Source organism: Argopecten irradians, chromosome 7, assembly GCF_041381155.1.
Source record: "Argopecten irradians isolate NY chromosome 7, Ai_NY, whole genome shotgun sequence".
Taxonomy (NCBI): Eukaryota; Metazoa; Mollusca; class Bivalvia; order Pectinida; family Pectinidae; genus Argopecten; species Argopecten irradians.
Genome location: NC_091140.1, coordinates 35,964,154 through 35,983,726, shown reverse-complemented (window position 1 = coordinate 35,983,726; position 19,573 = coordinate 35,964,154). Strand labels below are relative to the sequence as shown.

The following is a 19,573-nucleotide window of genomic DNA, read 5'->3' as shown; positions in this document are numbered from 1 at the left end:
TATGGTGTGAAGAGACTTTTTGTGCATTTCTTTTATGACATTTTTTACTCGTTTATAGCTGTTGTGAGTAAAAAAAAATGCTTGATATCATCGTGATAGAGCTTTAAAATAAATGTACGTGATGCTTCCAATAAATGTCAATAATTCAAGGTGTCCTAATTTGGTGAAAATGGGAAGATGTCAAAATTTATGCTTATATTAATGTGTATCCGTTGAATCTAACAAGCATCGAAAAAGGCAAAAGGTTAGGAAGGTCGTCAAAGGTCTAGTATTTCTCACAGGGCTGTCGGTATTACAGCTAAGCGGTGATAACCTAGCCGAAACGCGTACCATTTCAGGTTTGAATGTCTATTGCCCTCAATATATTCAATAGGTGTCGGTTTCGTGTTTCTGATATTGATACTTGTGGTGGAAATTTGACACGATATGCGTGTCGGATATTTATTTCGTATATGCATCTGAATGACATTCCACGCGACAATAGTATTTCATTCAGAGCCAATTTGCCTATAGCTAGGATACTGTATATTTTCAAGGATTCAAGGTGTGTGTTTTCAGTATGTTATTTGAAACCCTTAGAAATTTCACCCTTAATTCATGAGTCAATGTTTCTGTAAAATGAAATTTTGACAAAGATCTAGATTTTGAAAATGTATTTGAATATTCAAAAAAAAAGGATATGAAATATATTTTAAATATCATAATCATATCAGCAGACTCATTTTGCAAGATCTTTTAGAATTTGCAATCTTTCTCACCTGCAAGACGATGTAATATAGAATTAATAAAGCTATTTATTCCTTTTAGGTAAACATCTGTTAATTGTTGAATGACAGTTTTAATTTATGACATAACTACGCAGTATTGAACAAATTTAAATAACAATTCCTTCTTTCATTGAATTTTCTGTCTGTAGTTCAATTTTTAGATAGACAGACATCCAGTGTCTATTTATTACTTTAAACTTATGAAGGTTCTTTAAAAACCAACAATGCTCATTTTAATGCTTAAAAATAGGGCAGTCTTGTAAATAATCTCTTTAAATAATCTAATAATTCAGTCATCAAATCCACTTTGTACAGCTTAAAATTTAATTCTTGGGGCTATAGGAAAGCTTCATGGGAAACTAAAGCATTAAAAAAGTTGGAATGTGCTCAACTGTCTGTGACAGGATTTAACGGTAATTTCATAAAAGTGGGTCATCCAATAGCTTAAAAAATGCTTGTCTTTTAAGTATTTGAATTGTGTTTTGTCTGTGGTCAAATGTTGTAATTATTTTAATTAAAAGTTTGACATGTTTGATATTGAAGAACTCTCCGTATTGTTACAGCTATCCGCTCCTATATATATCCTCCCTCCTATCCCCCTTTGTACAATATACCCCAAATTCTTCAGGTCAATTCTTACCGCAGTTTAGCAACTATTCAGCGGAAACTTTGAAGAAAACGAGTTAAATTCCCAAAAGTAAATAGCTGACAAAATATTTTCTTTAAAACTCCTTTTCAATTAAAAAAGTCAGTGGCCCTTTTGGGGTCAGTAGGCAAGTGACCTGACCCCGAACAAGGGATGATTTTGTGACAATAAAGGATTAGATTTGGTGTGTGCCATGTGGATTTTGTTACTATGGTAAATATACTACATATTCGAAGGGGAAAATTAAATTAAATTTTATATCTTTTCACATAAATGACATTGCAGGTTATAGAATTAATTGACTTCATTGAGGATTAAGGAATAGGAAACGTACCCATCAAAGCTACTTTCGTTAGGTATTTTCAAAACATTCAAAGTCTAGAAGTATTTTTCTTAAATGGGTCTTATGACCCAGTTTAATATATACATATGTTTGTTTATTGTTTACATCTATAGTTTATTTGTAATTATTATACATGTATATGTATCAATTCATTTTCTTAATGAATGGAAATATAAACAGATTAATGTCTCAAAGATTTGAAAAATTAATGTCTTATAAACCTTTCATACCAGAAAAAAAAATAATGAAAGCACTGTTATATATAAAACTTTATATACATTTAGAGATACTGAAAGCTAGCAACATTTACCATAATAAAAACAGGACTGATTTGTGAGGGTGTATAGATACAGTTATAAAGGATGATCAAAGTTTTCGGATTTTTATAACCCAGTAATAAAACTGATCATGATTTGAGGACATTTACTTGACCCATCAGTAATACCTGTTCAGTATAAATTACCTGTACTTTTCATATTGATCACATCTTCAGGGCAGTGAATCTCTACTCAGGTGTGTGGTCAGGTAAAAACTACAGGTAAAGAGAGCCAGTGAATTTTAATCGAAAAAAGAGGGATATAGTCACTGCCATAAATTATACTCACAATTTAACCCCGAACCATGAAGCCGTTTTACTGCAATGTATACATGATTCTGGCCATACAATGAATAATTATACAAGTTTTTGAATTCTCAAGTGGAAAGAACGGGAGATAAGATATCAGCAGTATTAGTCATGGTAAGTAAGAGGTAACTGTATCAGGTCGTACATTTCAGGCCTTGCGTGTTTCAGGAAACCCTGGGGAATTCTATGATTCACATATATGGAAAATACACTGCTTCCTTTTAAAGCCTTCCGTGCCGTACATCAAATTTATAGAGTCAAATAAAAATATTTTAATGTGTTTGGAATTGAAATAAGGTTGGAGGAGTTTTGGGGAAAAGGAAATTTGCATGGTTGTAGTTTTATTTTCATGATGATGTCAAAGGAATTTCATGTTGGTAATGTACAAGTTTTGTAATGGGTTTGTTGAGGTTGCGCTGTGATGCTGTATTTGGAAATAGACATTTGTATTGCATTGCAACATTTTGGTTGAATCGATTATTTTCAAATTGTATTTTAACTGATAGCTGAATTAATGTTATTAGAAATAGAGTTGATCAGTGCCAACATTTTACCTAGGATCTATTGAAAAATAGTTTTTGGTGATAATAAATGTGAAAAAATCTTTTTACCTTCATGATAAAATTTTTGTCATATCCTAAATACAGTGAGAACAGAAATCGAAACGTTTCAAAACATGCCACAATGGACAAACTGACACAAATTTGTTTATATTCGGGGTGCAATTTGAATACATTTAATGATCTGGCATGTTATTCCTGAAATGTCATGGAGGTTTTTACGGCGGAATAATGATTACTCAGTGTGGGAAGTTCTGGAGGGAGCTCCGGCGACTGTACAACTGACATACGCGAGGAAATATCACGGAGCATGTTGGTGCATATAAATGACACTTAAAACCAGGGATTTAGATAAAGGTTGACGGCCTACCTGACCGCTGTAGGACCCGAAAAGGACCTGGAAATGCCAGGTCAGTTAGGAAATGGTCCTAATAGCATGTGGTCTCGAGTGACCCCAGGCTTAATTTCACATCATTTCCCCTTGCTTTCTAGATGGCTGATAAATGGACAGTTCAGGGGAAATCGGACAAAAATCGTAAAATTGCATCAAAACAGGGTGAAAGTGTTTCAGGATGTAAATGGTCGTCCATTAGATTGGTTTGTTGGTCATAGAGTTTTCTCCAAGGGAGCCAATTAAATTGTCAGTGTTATATATCATCTTCATGCTGATTGATGTCCAAAGTGGTTGAAAAATGGAGGTTTTACCAATATGGTCATTCTTTGTTGCTTAGGTCAAGGTCATGTACCATTGCAAAAGTCAAGGATGCATCTATTACAACAAAGGTCAAGGACACTCAAAGATATAATCAAGGTCATTTTTCAAGGTCATCTATTTCTCTATATGTCAAGATCATTCACTTGAACAATTGAAAAAGTCAAAAGCATCTTTAATAGCAAAAGCCGTTATCATCTATTATAACAAGGGTCAAGGTCATATGTCATAACAAAGATCAAGGTCTTCTATTGCTGAACAAATCTTAATTTGTGTATGATTTATTTTGACATTCGTTTTGGCAAAAAAGGTTCATTCATACATTTTATTGTCATTTGAAAAAAGTCTCAAGGTCATTTGTCATTTCATTTGAACAAGTCATCAATCAATGACAGCATGGTCAAGGTCATCAGTGTTGCTATGACAGGCAATGTCGACTAAAAAGATGCTTTTCTTTATATTATTTTCTTTGAAGGACTAATTGAATGTAAGTTTAATTTGAAATTGATGAAAAACAATTGAATATCAATGCCTGACGTTAAAAACTAATTTCAGATATTTGGATCATCGATTTCTACTGCCAAACAGAATTGAAGTCAGATTCCACTAAAATCATAGAGCAGGAAAACCTGAGATTTAAAAGTGTTTTAAAGATCTGCTTTTGAATTGATTTTGTGGAAAGGATTTTAGTCTAAAACATTACTGTCTGTGCCCAAGGTTACACGAATAAAGTCTGTTTTTTTGTCTGAATACCACATCAGATTCTCCTGCTAGGATTCTGGGCTTCACATCTGAAATATCATATTGCAACAATATGACTTCACAAGAATAAATTTGAAAACTGAACAGGATTCTAGCTCATGAGAATTTTCAGACTTTTTGTCCAGGAATTATGGTAAAATGTCGCTCAATTAAAAAAAAAATCTGCGTAATGCATCTTAATGTGCCCTGGTATGGCTGAAGCCGTTGTAATCATGGTTTAGAATGTTCAACACAACAAACTAGAGAGTTTTTAAAAGTTTCTACATCTATAAAGAATGCAAGTAAATGCATTTTACTGGCAGCCTTTGTAGATCTAGGAACTCACAAAACTGATATATTTGTTATTGACAACAAACATAGATCTAATGCGAAAAATGAAAAAAGACAGAGTAAGAGTTAAGAAATCTTTGACATTCTATATTTCATAAGATTCATTATTCTCTGAGATGCAATCTTTTCTTCAACCCTAGCCCCTCTTAAATTTCAAAATGGATGGCCATGGACTGTTCTAGTCCTGTATTTAGAAGAGTCCAAATGTATCTTCAGGGGCGAATGAGTTTAGGAGTATTGAAGAATTTGATAAAGGTGTGTAGTAAAATTCGAATTGATTTATGATAGCAGGATATTTGTATTTGATCCATATACAGTAAAACTTGCCATAGCGACCATCTCTGTATAATATGACAACCTGCTTAATAAGGCCACTTGGCTATTGAAAATTTTTTGCTTGGTTCCTTAAGTATTCTTTATAGACAGGTTTAATGACACAGCCAAATCTTACCAAAGAGACAAAGAAAAGTGATCTTTCTATAGCCAAGTGGCCTTATATATGGGGCCACGGTGGCTGAGTTAGGTTAAGATGTCTCCATCAACATAGTTATTACCAAAAGCCCTCCACCTCCGGGTCGTGAGTTTCCCATATGGGGCAGTTGCAAAGTAGTGGTCAGTGGTTTTTCTTGGGGTACTTCAACATTCCTCCATCAATAAACTCGGAACGTCCTTACAAGACCCGGCTGTTAATAGGTTCTTAAATTGATTAAACTAAAAAACTAAAGCCTGTTTGTTGTACAGAACTAAGTGATCCCTGTGGTAGGTTTTATACTCTTCATCAAGCTGTGAACAAAAAACGAGGGAAAATGTTCTTTAACCAAAATGATTGTTTGTCTTAAACATGTGTTGTCGTCCATTTTATGGTCATTTGAAGGCAACATGGTCAGGAGAAAATTGGACATTGCACAGAATTGGCAATAAAGACGAAAAGGAATGGTGGAAAATATTGGGTCATTTGCAACAGGCGGAATTCTTTTGGCTCCCAATAGCCACTCCCTTGTAAAGAAATATCTGCTGTATGATTTCCTAAATTGTTTCTGAATTGTCTAATCTTCATCAAGCAGGCTCTTTTGGGAGTCAATGCTACAATTTGTGGACGGGCATTAATATTGATAGCGGCAGAACTGGACAGAGGGCAATGGACAATGGACAAAGCCATGGATTTTCCTGGCAGTTCCGAGGACAAAACACAGTTTTATGTGTCTGTCTCATGGGACCAGCTCCTGTTCACTATTAGGAATCTGTCCTTGTATTTCTGATTTCCAAGGCTTCCTTTTGACTTCACACAACAGTTTTTATCTGTATTTTACATGAAACGCATGATGTTCTTGGCACTATCATGATATCTGATACAGAGAAGTATTGGTTTTGAACACATAGAAGAGCATTATAGAAAGACATGACTCCAGCTAAAATAAAACTCATGCTTGATTTGCGGAGAAATTTTGAGAGAAATTCTCTGGGAAGATTAAGAGCCAATCATATGGTTGGCCGTCATTAGCCTCGTAGAAATGCGGTAGGAGCTACGGTATTAGCGTGCTTGCATGTAATGGCTGGTCTTCATTAGAGCGCGTGTGCATCACATAGAGAATATGCAATCGCTTCATAATATTGAAAACCTGCATGTATAGAAGAGAGGTTTTATAATTACTGCGCTGATGAGAATACTAATTGACCTAGATAGAGAACATCGAAGACCTGGATTCAATGCTGTTTGGAATATGTTTTTGTGACAACAATTAGATAAACGTGTTGTCTTTGAACGTATAAATGTCTGTCTGTTGAGTTCTTTAACAAATGCAATGATAGAAGAATTGTATTGGAAATGAAGAACAGGGTCATATGTTTAGATGTTCAAATTGAACCATATTTGGAATTAAAGTGTTACCAGTTGTAATTCATACTCATATATGAATCTTGCTTAAAGCTGTCGCTGTTTGTCAAGTCAATATATTTAAATGTATATTTGAGCCAATGATCATTAACATTTTTGTCGCTGTATTTGCTATGAATTTTTATATTTAGAACTTCTTCACATTTTAATATTCATTTCCTCTTTCTTTCAGGTTGGTAAACTGATTGGAATTTTCGGAGACTTATGGGAAATAAATTTGTGTCATTCGTTGTGACAAAGAGGATCTAGATTCCATGTTGGATATTATTATACACATGTTTTAGTGCAAATTACATTATAGTGCTGTTTTAATTCTCTATTTTGGATCTCTAGGAATTCGCATACTTAAGGTTGGTATAATGTCGGACACCCTAATATGCTAGTTAGAGTATTTTTCAATATCTCTTATGTTATAGTATTAATAATAAGTTGATTCTAACACTTAATCCATTCACTACTCTGTTAACCAATTACAGTTAGCTTTTCTTTAATTGAGCAATGGACCAGTCTGTGCTGATGTTGGTTTGACTTCAGTATGTAGTTGTGTGTGAATTTATTGTACCACTTATATGCCATTCGCTTCATTATTTACCAATCATAATTAATTTCTTTTGAAATTGAGCAATGGACCAGTCTGTGCTGATGTTGTATTTAAGGGGTACTTCACGATTATTTCTCTTAATGACATGACAGTTGGCTTCGAAAAGATGAATATTTAAATAGTCACTAGGTGCTACTAGTTAGGTCCCACCTTATAATGGACTGCTAAATGCAATAATACATTACACATGAAAAAAGATCGTTTATTGATCTAATTATAATTATGTTTATTGATCTAATTGTATTGACGCTAAAAAACATACTACATGGATGTCCTACAGTCGACCCAATGGAAACTTCTAATCATATAAAAAAAAATTCAAAATACGCTTATATGTTTAGAATGAACTACATAATGGTATCATTAATACCCAACATTTCTACCTATATCATTGTAGATTATCTTTATCTTCATGGAAATTTATTTATAATGAAATGCAGTAGAAACATTTTTTAGCAATCGCTAGGAAGAGTAATCAATCAATCAACTTTAGCCTAGAGGCAACTGTCTTTTAGAGGATGCTGAAAGCCGATTTGGCCTTGTTAATACTGCCCAATCTGATGACAGAATCAAAGAATTTCGCGGATTCCATGTTGATGGTTGCTCTCGTTGATGTTGCCGGATTATACTCGAAAGCGTTAATTGTCTAAGCAATGTCTGCACATGTCTTAACGGTGACGGAGAGTTATGACCGAGATCCGTATCACGACGGTGTTTGTAAGAGTAGGATTTTTCTATTACTTCCTGTAAAGCTTAAAATGGATTTTAAAAAAAAAAGATTTGTGTCAAAACAGAAGGCTCTTCAAGTCTGAATTATTCAACAGTATCGATATTTGAGCTTAGATCTCATTAGACTGGGCATTTATCAGAAATTCCAGAAAAAAATTTGGAATTAATTGCACATTTTCTGTGAATGTGAGTGCAGTTCAATTAAATGAAACAAAAAGAAGCTCCATTCTGATTGTGAATCATTGAAATTCTAGCCAAACTGTTGATTGAAATTTCAAATCATCCGGTTTTCTGGGTGTATTCTAATTTCTGGCATTAATGAGCCGGAAATTCCTTACACAATGCAAAAGATGGGGACATGTTGATTACAGAATTAGCAATACTGATGTATTACATACCATTGCTATAAAATGGTCCTCTTGGACATTTGTTTTATTTTAACGTCCATTGTTGCAAGTGAAATATTTTTGCCACATTTTTATACCACAGCTTGTCCAATAATTAGCACAGAAATTCATCCCTACATGGTTGAAACCATCCTGATATGATCATCGTTCAAGGTCAGCATTGTTCACGGTCAGTAGTTTCAAGGTCATTTAAGGATGGTAGCAACATCTAGATTTGTTTATTATAGGACATGAAACAACGTTTTTGGAATTTCTTTTTGTTCCGTGTCATGTATGCATGGCAAGTTCAAAGTCAACAATGGGCATATGGCTGGTACCGACAGCAGGCTGGTGTTTTTTTCTCTAGTTATTCTGCTTCACTATACCCCGATTCACCTCGATTGTCTTTTAATGACCCTGCATGGCTATTAACAGGACATAAAATGAATATTCTAATAACATCAATATTGTCCAATAGGTTAACTTTTTAAAAGAAGTAAATAATATAAAGTTTATTTATGACCTTTTGTAGTAGAATTGGCAGTTTATAGTGCTGTGGTATAAAAATATCGACATTGACACACTTGACACAAGTTATTAGATATATTGACAATAAAAATGTTCTATCAATTTACTGCGTCACATGACCTGCTGCCTTAAACAACAACCTGCTCTCCTGTATGTATTCCATGACAACGCGACGCCACTGGGCATGTCACATAAAAACAAGACATTGTAACTGAATACCGTTACATATACTGGAATAGCCAATAAAATCTTATCTGTAGATCTTGTTACGAAATAACAGTATTGGTATAATGGTAGTATTCAATGTCCCCCAATGTGGAATTTATGCTCTAAAGCATGTTTTGTAACTCTCTGGGGGATGATGTAAATTGAAACAAGTATAGCCTCCATGTTCGCTCCGATGCGTCGAACTGTAACAATGGTTTTATCATAAGAGTACACATTGTAAGGTAGATAAATTGGCCGATTGCTGATGGAACCTCATGTTTGTTGAATCAACAGTGGAGTGGTTTTATGTATGCTGCTTGCAGTAGTTTCTGTATGGCATGATTTCCTAAGGGATGTATGGTGTATGGTAGGAGATGTGGCCTATCAGATTAGAGTTATCTCCCTTGATAAGTTGGATTTGTGTAACACAAAACCAGAAGGTTTTAATCTAGATTTGAAGAATTACTACTAAACATATTAAATAAATTAAAGAATTTTTTAAAGATCACTGAAAATAAATAATTTAAAAAAATAATTATAAAATGATCGAGTTGCGCGTAAATGTTTATGTTTGAATAATAACTTTGACAGTAATAGATAGGCTTTTGGAAACCATCATCAAGCTTTGGTATAATCTTTGTGAAATCATCAAATAGTGATATTTTATATTTGATATACTGACCCAATATGATGTTGATTTCCTGAAATATTAACCTAGCTTTCATAATGTGTTTTTACTGTATTATTTACCAATCATAATATCTTAAGACTTTCTTTTAAAATACTAGCCAATGTCTTATGAATTATTATTATGTTTTAATATAATACTCATCAAAATTGCTTAAATTGATATGGATACGTTGTCTAAAGATTAAAACTCTCCTGAATAATGACCATGAAATCTAAAAATAACTTGCTGGTTTATTGATATTGTTGTCAAATGAGTTTTGCTGTAAAATATAGGACAGTGTTTGTCATGCTTGAAGAATAATATTTCAGTGATTAACACACACTTTCACAGGAAAACAAAACCCATTATCAGAAAAGGAAAAACATGTTCTATTCAATTTTCTCTGAGTTTTAAGCACACCTGAGTTATATAGCCTAATTGCAGCCAGCAGAATTTAGAAAATCCCTTTGAGGTTGCTCAAGTTTCATTGAGGGCTTGTCAACAAGCCAGATGGATGGGAGAAAATTAAAAACATATCTATCATTGTATGGAAAATGGAGAACATTCAGCTACACTTTGGACACCAAATAAGGGCAAGATGACAAATTACGGGGTGATTATCGATGGTGAGCTTGCTGTTATTCAGGGGTGTCCATTTTGTCCCCTCATCTAGGTTGCAGATTTAAGGGGGGACTATCGGGGGATAAAGGTGTCAGAATGATGAAAGGTCAATTAGTGCTGATTACCCTACAAACAAGGCGGAAAGCCGTCAACGTTCTCCGTGGGGACCACACGAAAATGGGGAAAGCCCCTCTGATGCTGCCCCGTGGGACATCACTTAATACATGCGGATAGAAACTGTCACTGCAGATTTTGTTGCTGTTTTTTTTTTTTTTTTTACGCTTTTGGAAATGCAATGAGTTATATTATACTTTGATTAATATGCTTGCTATGTATTTAATTTGGTGTCGTTCTTTGTGACAAGGTTGTCGATACAAATCCTGATTTGACATCTAAATATAATTACTACATTAGGAGAAATCTGTCCCAGATTCCTCTGAAGGCTCTAGTTGAAAACTGGGGAGGAAAAAAAGGTGAATTAAAGCTAAAATGAATTCTATGGATATTTTCACCATTGTTTACTCTTTTTCTCTTAAAAAAATATTCTTTGTTGTATTCTAAAAACCAAAAACAAAACACTACTGTGGATAAAGATATTCAAGAATGAATGAAGGTTTTTCAGCCATGATTATTCAAACTGACAATGCTTTTACACTTGTTCTTTTACACATTTCATAAAACACATCTTCAACTATAAAAATGCTGAACATTTTCAGAATAGGAACGACATGTTGTGAAAAGTGGCAGATCAAAGACAGAGGCTCGTAGCAGGACATTAATGTTATTGTGATGTTGTGTATGTATCTCCATGTGATATTTATCATTAGGGTATAACACCCGACGTCTGCTTTACGATGATGGATTACAACCTCGGAACATTCGCCTCGTAATGGCTGCACCTCCACATAAACCTATACCTACCTCACCGATACACATCATCATCGACATTAAATCTGACAATTAATACTGTTTTATTTGAGCGTTATAGTAAAATCCACTTATAATAAATGTTATAAATCTATATCGTAATTTATTTCGGTTGAATGCGTGTAATCTGTGTTGATATACATAGAAAACCAGCCTTGCTCCATTAACTATTATGTACCAATGATTTTTTGATTCTATCTATTTATTGTTACTGATGCTATCATGGAAATTAGGAAAAATAAATTAATAGGGAAAAAATATGTGGTGCATCATGCAATAATTCACAGCTGTTGAAATCATAAATTACCATTTAACATACAAAATCTGCATGGAAGTTTGGTATTCTATAGTTTTACGTTGTTCTGACATTAAAATGATGACAGCATATTGTACATTGTGTGTAAAAATTACAGGAGAAAATTACGTAACACATGCTGATTCTCCTGCATGTAAATATGTCCAACACATGCTTTGATCATCATTAATTTTAAACTAAATTGTGCCGTCAATTTTACAAATTTTAAGGTATGTAGTCCTGCTATGATGTTTAATGAACCAGATGTTAATTAGCTCAACAGTCGTCCTACATGTAACAACATGTGCATACTGTAGTCAGATCTGATAAAAAAAGTACAGACTCTATTTATTACCTTAAAATTAAACCTGAACTTTTTGCAAATAGAATAACCTTGCTTTCATGTGCAGACATAGCATAGAAAAGAATTTTTTAAACTAAGGTGGGCTAAGAGTTGCACCCTGTAGTGCTAACTAGTGAGATAACAATTGTAAGGGGAGATAACCTGATTTTCCAACGGTGCTTTTGAAATCTCATAAACATAAATTTTGCATGTTATTCCATTTGGAAACATTAACTTTGAATATATATGCATGCCGCCATTTTGTACTTCTAACTTTGTTAAAGGCTATAACTGTGTCTGTAGCTTGTAAGTCGCCCTAATACACAAGTATGGTTATGTAATACCTTTGTTAGATATAGATTTCTATACTACATCTATTTGAATTGATTTTAAATTTTTTTTGGAATGCAACAGCTGAAATAAATGTCAATTTGCTTTTCAAGAATCAAATTACATTGGCATGTGTACTTTAGGAGTCAAGCACAGCACATTCAACAAAGCTTATATTTAATTTCAGAATTTGAAATTAACACAAGGACAGTTTTAACAAGAGGCCTAGAAGAATGAAATTGCAATTCAGGAATCAATTAGTTCAGATAATTTACAGATTTCAGTGCTTGGTGGAAAAACAAACTGGCGTTTTCTAATCCACTTGTAGGTTTCTCATTTCTTAAAGATGTTTACTGAATAGCGATGTTTGTATAATGCGTCTTTATTGAGCCGGAAATAGATTATTTATTTAATAAAAACATTCGTTTCTTTTAATCACTGAAACTAATATCAATAGCTATTGCATTTCACAAGACAATGACACGACGTTGAAAACTAGGTCAGTCCAGGCGACTTCCACATCAGTTTTATAAGAAACTTAAAATTGCAAACATGTCTTAATGAAGACATAATTTGAGTTGAAAGCAACAGTAAAGAGTAATGTAAATTAAAGAATTTTACCAAATATGTTATATTTCCTCAGGAATTGTTGGATTTATCTCCCTTACTGCAATTAATTGCAATGTGGGATTAAAGGGGGTTAATTAGTTTATATCAGAATTATGATCTTTTGAGTTATCTCCTTTAATTGCTGCTAAAAGCTTATTTGTTATATTATACGTGGGAATATTGTGTATGAAGTTGAAAGTAATTAACCCCCCCCCCCCCCCTGTGCAATAGGCCATTTGCCTTTTAGAATATATGTGGTTCATGTGTGGAGTTGTCTCCCTTGCTACACTAAGCTACCTCATGCATTGTTAGATTAATGTGTATGGATTTATTTTAACCATCTACTGCAATAAGCTACGTACCCAATGCATTTTACCGGTAATATGGGTATTGAGAGTTATCTCCCCTGATTGTAAAACATTTATTACCTGTGTTTTATGTTGAGAGTTATCTCCCCTTGTGCAATAAGCTACCTCACATATTCAAATATGATTTATTGTTTAGTTGTCTCCCCTTATAACACAGGTTTGTGTGAATTCACCAACTCACTTCCTCATTTGATTATGTATGATACCACAAGTGATTGAAATCTACTCCATCAACTCCAGGGCTGTAAATTTTAAACCTTCAGTAGTTTTGGTTCGACTGGATTCCCTTAACCACAACCACACGATATACAAACAAGAAAGTATGGTGCTGTGTTGTTTTTCTGTACCTAAGGGTTGTTTAAATCAAGGTTTAACATCAAACGATTCTCATTCTCAGGGCAATCGTCCAAAATCGAAAAAAGTAAGGCTGAAAGGAAGTTTACAAAAGTTGAGCAATGACATATATATACAGTTTGGTTTCATGTCGGATGTACAATACACCGCTTTCTGTTGAGAGGCGTGGGTAGGGGATAATTAGGTGATTAGTTCGCCATTATCATGTAATCAGTCAAGAACACCTGGATGACGGCATTGCATATCTTAATTATGTAACTGTTAACTCAGTCACCCCTGAAATGTCAAAATGGACTGGTCTTGTCTTTGATTTAGAAGAGTTTAAATGTGTCTTCTGGGGTGAAATGAGTTAATAAGCCAGCAAAAATGTGGGTTGGGACATCGTAGGTACCTTCTTAGGGTTCTTACTCATTATCAGATACAAAGGTAAAAACCGACAAGTTATTAGTACCAGGCCTTACTTTAATTAAAATTTTACCTGTGCCCCATAATCAAATAGCGTACTTGAAACAGATCAAAATTACCAACTATCCAGTTTACAGTTTTCCAAATTAATGTTGAGTATAATTCACAGGTTTCTTTTAAACTTGATACTTTAAAAACTGAATGTGTCTTGAACTTAGGCCTGTGATTAAGATATTTTGACATGATTCAAGATTAGAGAATCTCTCTATTGACCAGGACAATCGACTGAATTTCTGTTCAATTTTAAATACCTTTCTTCTTTTGAAAATGCTCTTTTTTACGGATGACAGTTTGAAATGAAAACTTGATCCAAAAGTTTATATTAGATCAGCGTTATTTCTGTCAGACTGCTATTGCTACCATTGAGTTTTCAATAATGATGGATTCATAGCTATTGTTTCGTATTATTTAAGCAGTCACATGACAGTCATTCATAGACTCGTGCCCGACTCGTGTCTCGATAGAAAAATGTCTTGTGTGTTTTGTAATAAATTGGCCAAACAAATAAGTTTAAGAAATCTTGGAGCTTTCAGAAAATAGATATAGCTAATGTGATTTGTACTTGTGAAAGTACAAAGCTTTCAGAAGTATTGCGAAATAGAAAATGTTATTTTTAAAGCTGACAAAAGGAATGCAGCTTTGGAGTATAGAAATTAAAAGGCTATAGCTATATGAAAAATTTGATGTTGATGTTTATGATGATAGACATCAAAGTCGAGAAGAAGGGAAATTTTGGGACCTAAACAAGAAACAAACAGGTGTGCTCCGAGTTAATGAGATATTTGAAGGATTGTCCCCCATACCTTTCCATGGTTACATAGGATGCATTGTGTTGATAAATAAAAGAAAGAGTTTAGCAATGTCCTTCAAATACCGTTTAGCCAGTTATTTTCGTGGGGATTATATTTTCACGATTTTGCGGCACATTGCTTTGATGGCGAAAATTTGATACATGAAATATTGAGAAATGTTTGAAGGATATAAAATCCATATTGTGAAAATTTGAAATCGCTAAAATTTGATCCGCAAAAATAACCGGCTTTAAGGAACCTCGAGGAAACATGTTGCTGATTGGTATATATATTTTGCAAAACAAAATACCTTTTGGTGGGCTCAGAATTTAGTGCAAAATACCCATGCAGTAAGAGCTAAAAAATTAGATTCATGAAGAAGAAATACATTGCTGAAGATAGTTGAGGCATCAATCATAATTAGATTAACGAAGGTATTGATTACTCGGTAGGGATGAAGTTTAGGTATGATTACAATGAATTTAAATATTGTGTAAAAATCTATGGGGATAGCTCAATTTTATTTTCTTATGAGAAATATTCAAACAATTTCAGTCCAGAAACAAGAAATGATTTGGAATGGCCTTATAGAAAAGTGATGAGTATGCAAATAAGTTTTACCTACGCACCTGTCTGGTATGTTCGTTTACACCTGTAGGCGTGAGTGCCATCCTGATCACCTATCGTCATGATAGAGCCCCATTAGGTGCCGTTATAGCCAAACCAAGGACAGATTCCTGCAAAAATCTCTCTCAATTGGTACAATGAATATCAATGTTGCGAAATAAATGGTAATTTCTTGAAATAGAAACCAGATTGGAGTCGTGATTTGGAGAATAAATCGTGAAAATATTGTCAGGTTAATATGTTAGGTTGGTTGTAAAACGGTGAGGGCTAATATCGTTATCTTGATGAAGACGAACACATTATTATGTAACCTGACCGTAGGATTGGCAATTGGCAATTTATCGTCATGGCAACATGAAAGATATGTAATGATTGGTGGATAATTGTTAGACTACATGCTATACCGTACAAATTTTATGGAATTTCAGCATTATCGATGAGAATGATAAGGGTGTCAGTTTTACTGTCGATACCGTTACGATAATGGATTCTCTGATCAGGTGGAACATTTAGATTGTTGTGGTGATTGATGCCGAATTTGAAAAATCGGGAGAAGACTCACTGACAGAGGCATTTCAGATATTATTATGAGTGATTGAAATGTGAAAATTTGGAAGATGATTCATAACTATCTTGATTGAAACAGGTATATGTTAGTAAAGAATTCATATTTCATGGTGACATTGATTCATATTAAGGGGCTATAGGGTTTCCCACATTTATACAACGATAAAGTGTTAAAGATTGATTGGCATAACGGTCAATTAACAGCCAAGGTCATTTAAGGATGTGCGAGGTTTGTTGGAAGAGGAAACCCAGAGTACCTGGAGAAAAACCACTGTTCATGCAGCGGCCAGTACTTGGCAACTGCCCCACATGAGATTCAAACTCACAAGCCAGAGGTGGAGGGCTTGTGGTAATATGCTGAGACATCTTAACCACTCAGCCACTGTGACCTTGTGCCAAAGTATAAGCAGTGTGTACACACTTATAAAACATATCATGGAAAAGATTCCAATAGAAGTAATGCTTTGGAAAACATAAAGATTGAGGAAATCTTATTCCTAAGAATATTTATACATACAACATATTTAGTCACAAGGTTCAAAATCAATTTCGTTCATGGTGATTTTATGTAGCATACATCCTTAACTCAAAATGAATTACAAGAAAACTATAGGTTTCAAATGATTTTATTGATAATGTCAGAGGAATCATACATGAGGTATTGCCTGTACAATAAGGCTTTCTCCGTAAGCTTAATTACCTTGATACCATTTCAGGTAATTGAACAGATTGTAATTGATCCTCTTTGTGTCTTGTATTTGCTTTGTTGTCCTGTCTGTGTTTGTTGAACAAGTACATTATATATATTTGATATATAGATAATGATTAATATCCATAATTCCAGAAATTATCAGTACATAAATAATGATTATATTTTGTATTTTCCAGACACAGATGCTATATTTCCCAGAACCTGTGACCACCCATAGATGCTGAAGTACTCGTATAGGTTACAAAATCTAAAGTAAGTACCCACAGTGCAAACAAAGCCTCACTTTGATGTTTTACCCCATGTTTGCCTACTTCCTGTTTTCACCTTCCTGTGATTAAGGCTCGTACAATGTAACGTCAATAAACTGGTACAGTATATTTGATGTTGATCCGCAGGTATCGTAAGAATTGATGGCCCACAAGGGCTTTGTTGGGGGTGTCCTGAACTCTTCAGATAGAAAATGACAGCCATTATGCTTCCTCTGAGACTTTTGATATATGAGTTATATTATAAAACTTAATACAGCAGTATTTAATGAACATCGGAGGATTGGCATTGTCCGATATTTGTTATTACGTTGTCGATAAAATGGCATGAAGAATGCAAAACAAGATGGATGTGTGTTTCCTTTTATTTGCCAAAGATTTATTAGACTATTATTACACGGACGTTTCAATCAAATTTATTGTCACCTGATAGCATAACAGGTGAGAAAAAGTCGTTTGAATACCTGTCCGACAGGTGTGAATTTAAATGTCCAGTCTGGCTGGACACTAGACCTCTTGACCAGGACTTTGGATATTCAGGGCTTCGGCTTTTGTTGCACCAACTAAACCTAATGACATGTATTAGGATATAAACTGTACATGTTGCTGATTAAGACACGTTACCAGGAATTATCGTCGGGCACTAATGACATGTCTTCAGGAAAAATTTTGAATTCTAATTGATGCTCCAAACAACCGTTTCAGAGCTGTTTCTTAAGAAAGGTGACATGTTTTAGAATTTAGTATGAAAAGTTGACCGCAAAATACCGCATTTTGAGTAGCATATGACCTTTTGAATTGTGTTGTTCGAGCAACAGGTGATGAGCGATCTGGATCTTTGGTGCTCTTGTGACATATGGTGCATTCATAGTTAATCCCTAAGTCTGTGTAGGATATAGAGACTTTAAGTCTGTAGGTGGATCAAAAGAAATTTTCCGTCAAAAAAAGCAAAAAAATGGAGGGAAAATTTTTTTTCAATCCGACAGACAAATTTATGATGGTCCATCATCAATAGAAAATAACAAGAAAAAAAAATTGTCAAGTACTGTTTGAATTGAAATCTTTCATCAAAGTGTTTGAAAAGCTTGTACATTTTCTGTTTTCATTTAAAAAAGACTTTTGGAGTGTGTGGAATTTTATTTCAAGTATTAGGAATACTAATTTTATGTTTAACTTTTATTTTCCAGTTGATATAAAAATTTAAGCTTTTATGAGATTATATAGCTGCTGGGCAGACATACTTCATTGTTTAGCAATGATAAGATAGGACGATGTACATGTGTATTCAGTATTTTACGAGAGGGTTAATGTCGATTTCGGTTTACAAACATCCCATATAAAGGCAAATTCACTCACTTTTGACGTAAAATTTGCATTTCGTCCACCTCAAGGGCTGAATACTGAAATACTTCTTATGAGTCATAGTTATAACAAACATCGTCGATACTATATAGCAGTGATATAAATCTGTGATCAGCCATCTTGTTTATCTTGCGGCAATATAGATGATCGCTGTTTTAGGAAAAACTACTTCAAATTCTTTAAAATATGTTACCATAGTAAATACTTAAAGGCAAATTTTCTTTCAGTGAATGATCCAAAATGTCTATTTTCTCCATATTTATGACCTATAAGCACAGTCCAAGGTCAAAATGAAAACTCATATACACGCAGTTCAAGTCACTATCTTGCTTTTATGAACCTAACAATTTAGAGTAAAGAGACATTTTGGAGTCCAATCAAGATGAAGATAATTTGTGAATTTCTGTATCCCTGCTTGCAATATAAAATACATTCTGCAGCATCAATGGATTTGAGATTTGAGCACATCAATTTTTTTTAAAATGAAATCCTGATGCATATTCAATTACATCATTAATATTTACTGAAATATATATACTTGATGTTTTGGAATAAATAACATTTTTGGCAGTAAGTTAATAAAAGGAGAAGATAGATTTTGCAACTATTATCTACAAAAACTTACATCAATGACACTTAATTTGTTGAAATATTAAATTTTCAGCCTAACTGAAATATAAAACTTGATAAAAAAACAACAACACATATATGTGATGGTGTTTTCCAAAAGGATAACCCAAGGGACCATAAAAATGTTCATTACTGCCAAGTACATTTTACATTTACACAGAGTAAATATGTTGCAATGACAATTTTGGATTCTTTAAAAGTTGTCTTATGAAGCAGGTGGTCTTTATATACAGGTAGTCACTAAAGTAGGTTTGACTAGTTGATTTTTCTTTGATCCTGTGCTTTACTGATGATACTTAACTGACCACTGGTCAATGGTTTATTAATTTAGCCTGAATGGTCATTTTATAACAGTAAAGGGCCATAACTCTGCCATTCACTGTGCTAAGGGTCATAAAGTGGCCACTGTACACGCTGGTCAAGACCCTATTTATGTTGTAATAAACTTTCAGGTGGTCATCATAAAATAGCCACATATATTTATAATACATGACAATGAAATGGCATTTTCTATAAAATGCCAAATGCGGAAATCAGAACCTTGAG

General features: G+C 33.9%; 1 protein-coding gene across 9 annotated transcripts in view; it reads left to right on the top strand.

The window, feature by feature from the left end:
• The window catches only part of LOC138328275 (teneurin-m-like), a 188,292-nt gene that overhangs the window by 2,231 nt on the left and 166,488 nt on the right, over positions 1-19,573 (top strand). For all 9 annotated transcript variants that reach the window (XM_069275014.1, XM_069275010.1, XM_069275007.1 and 6 more), the window contains exons 2-3: positions 6,812-6,989; positions 16,946-17,021. The gene's annotated coding sequence lies outside the window, so the exon portion shown is untranslated. The remainder of the gene's footprint in view (positions 1-6,811; positions 6,990-16,945; positions 17,022-19,573) is intronic.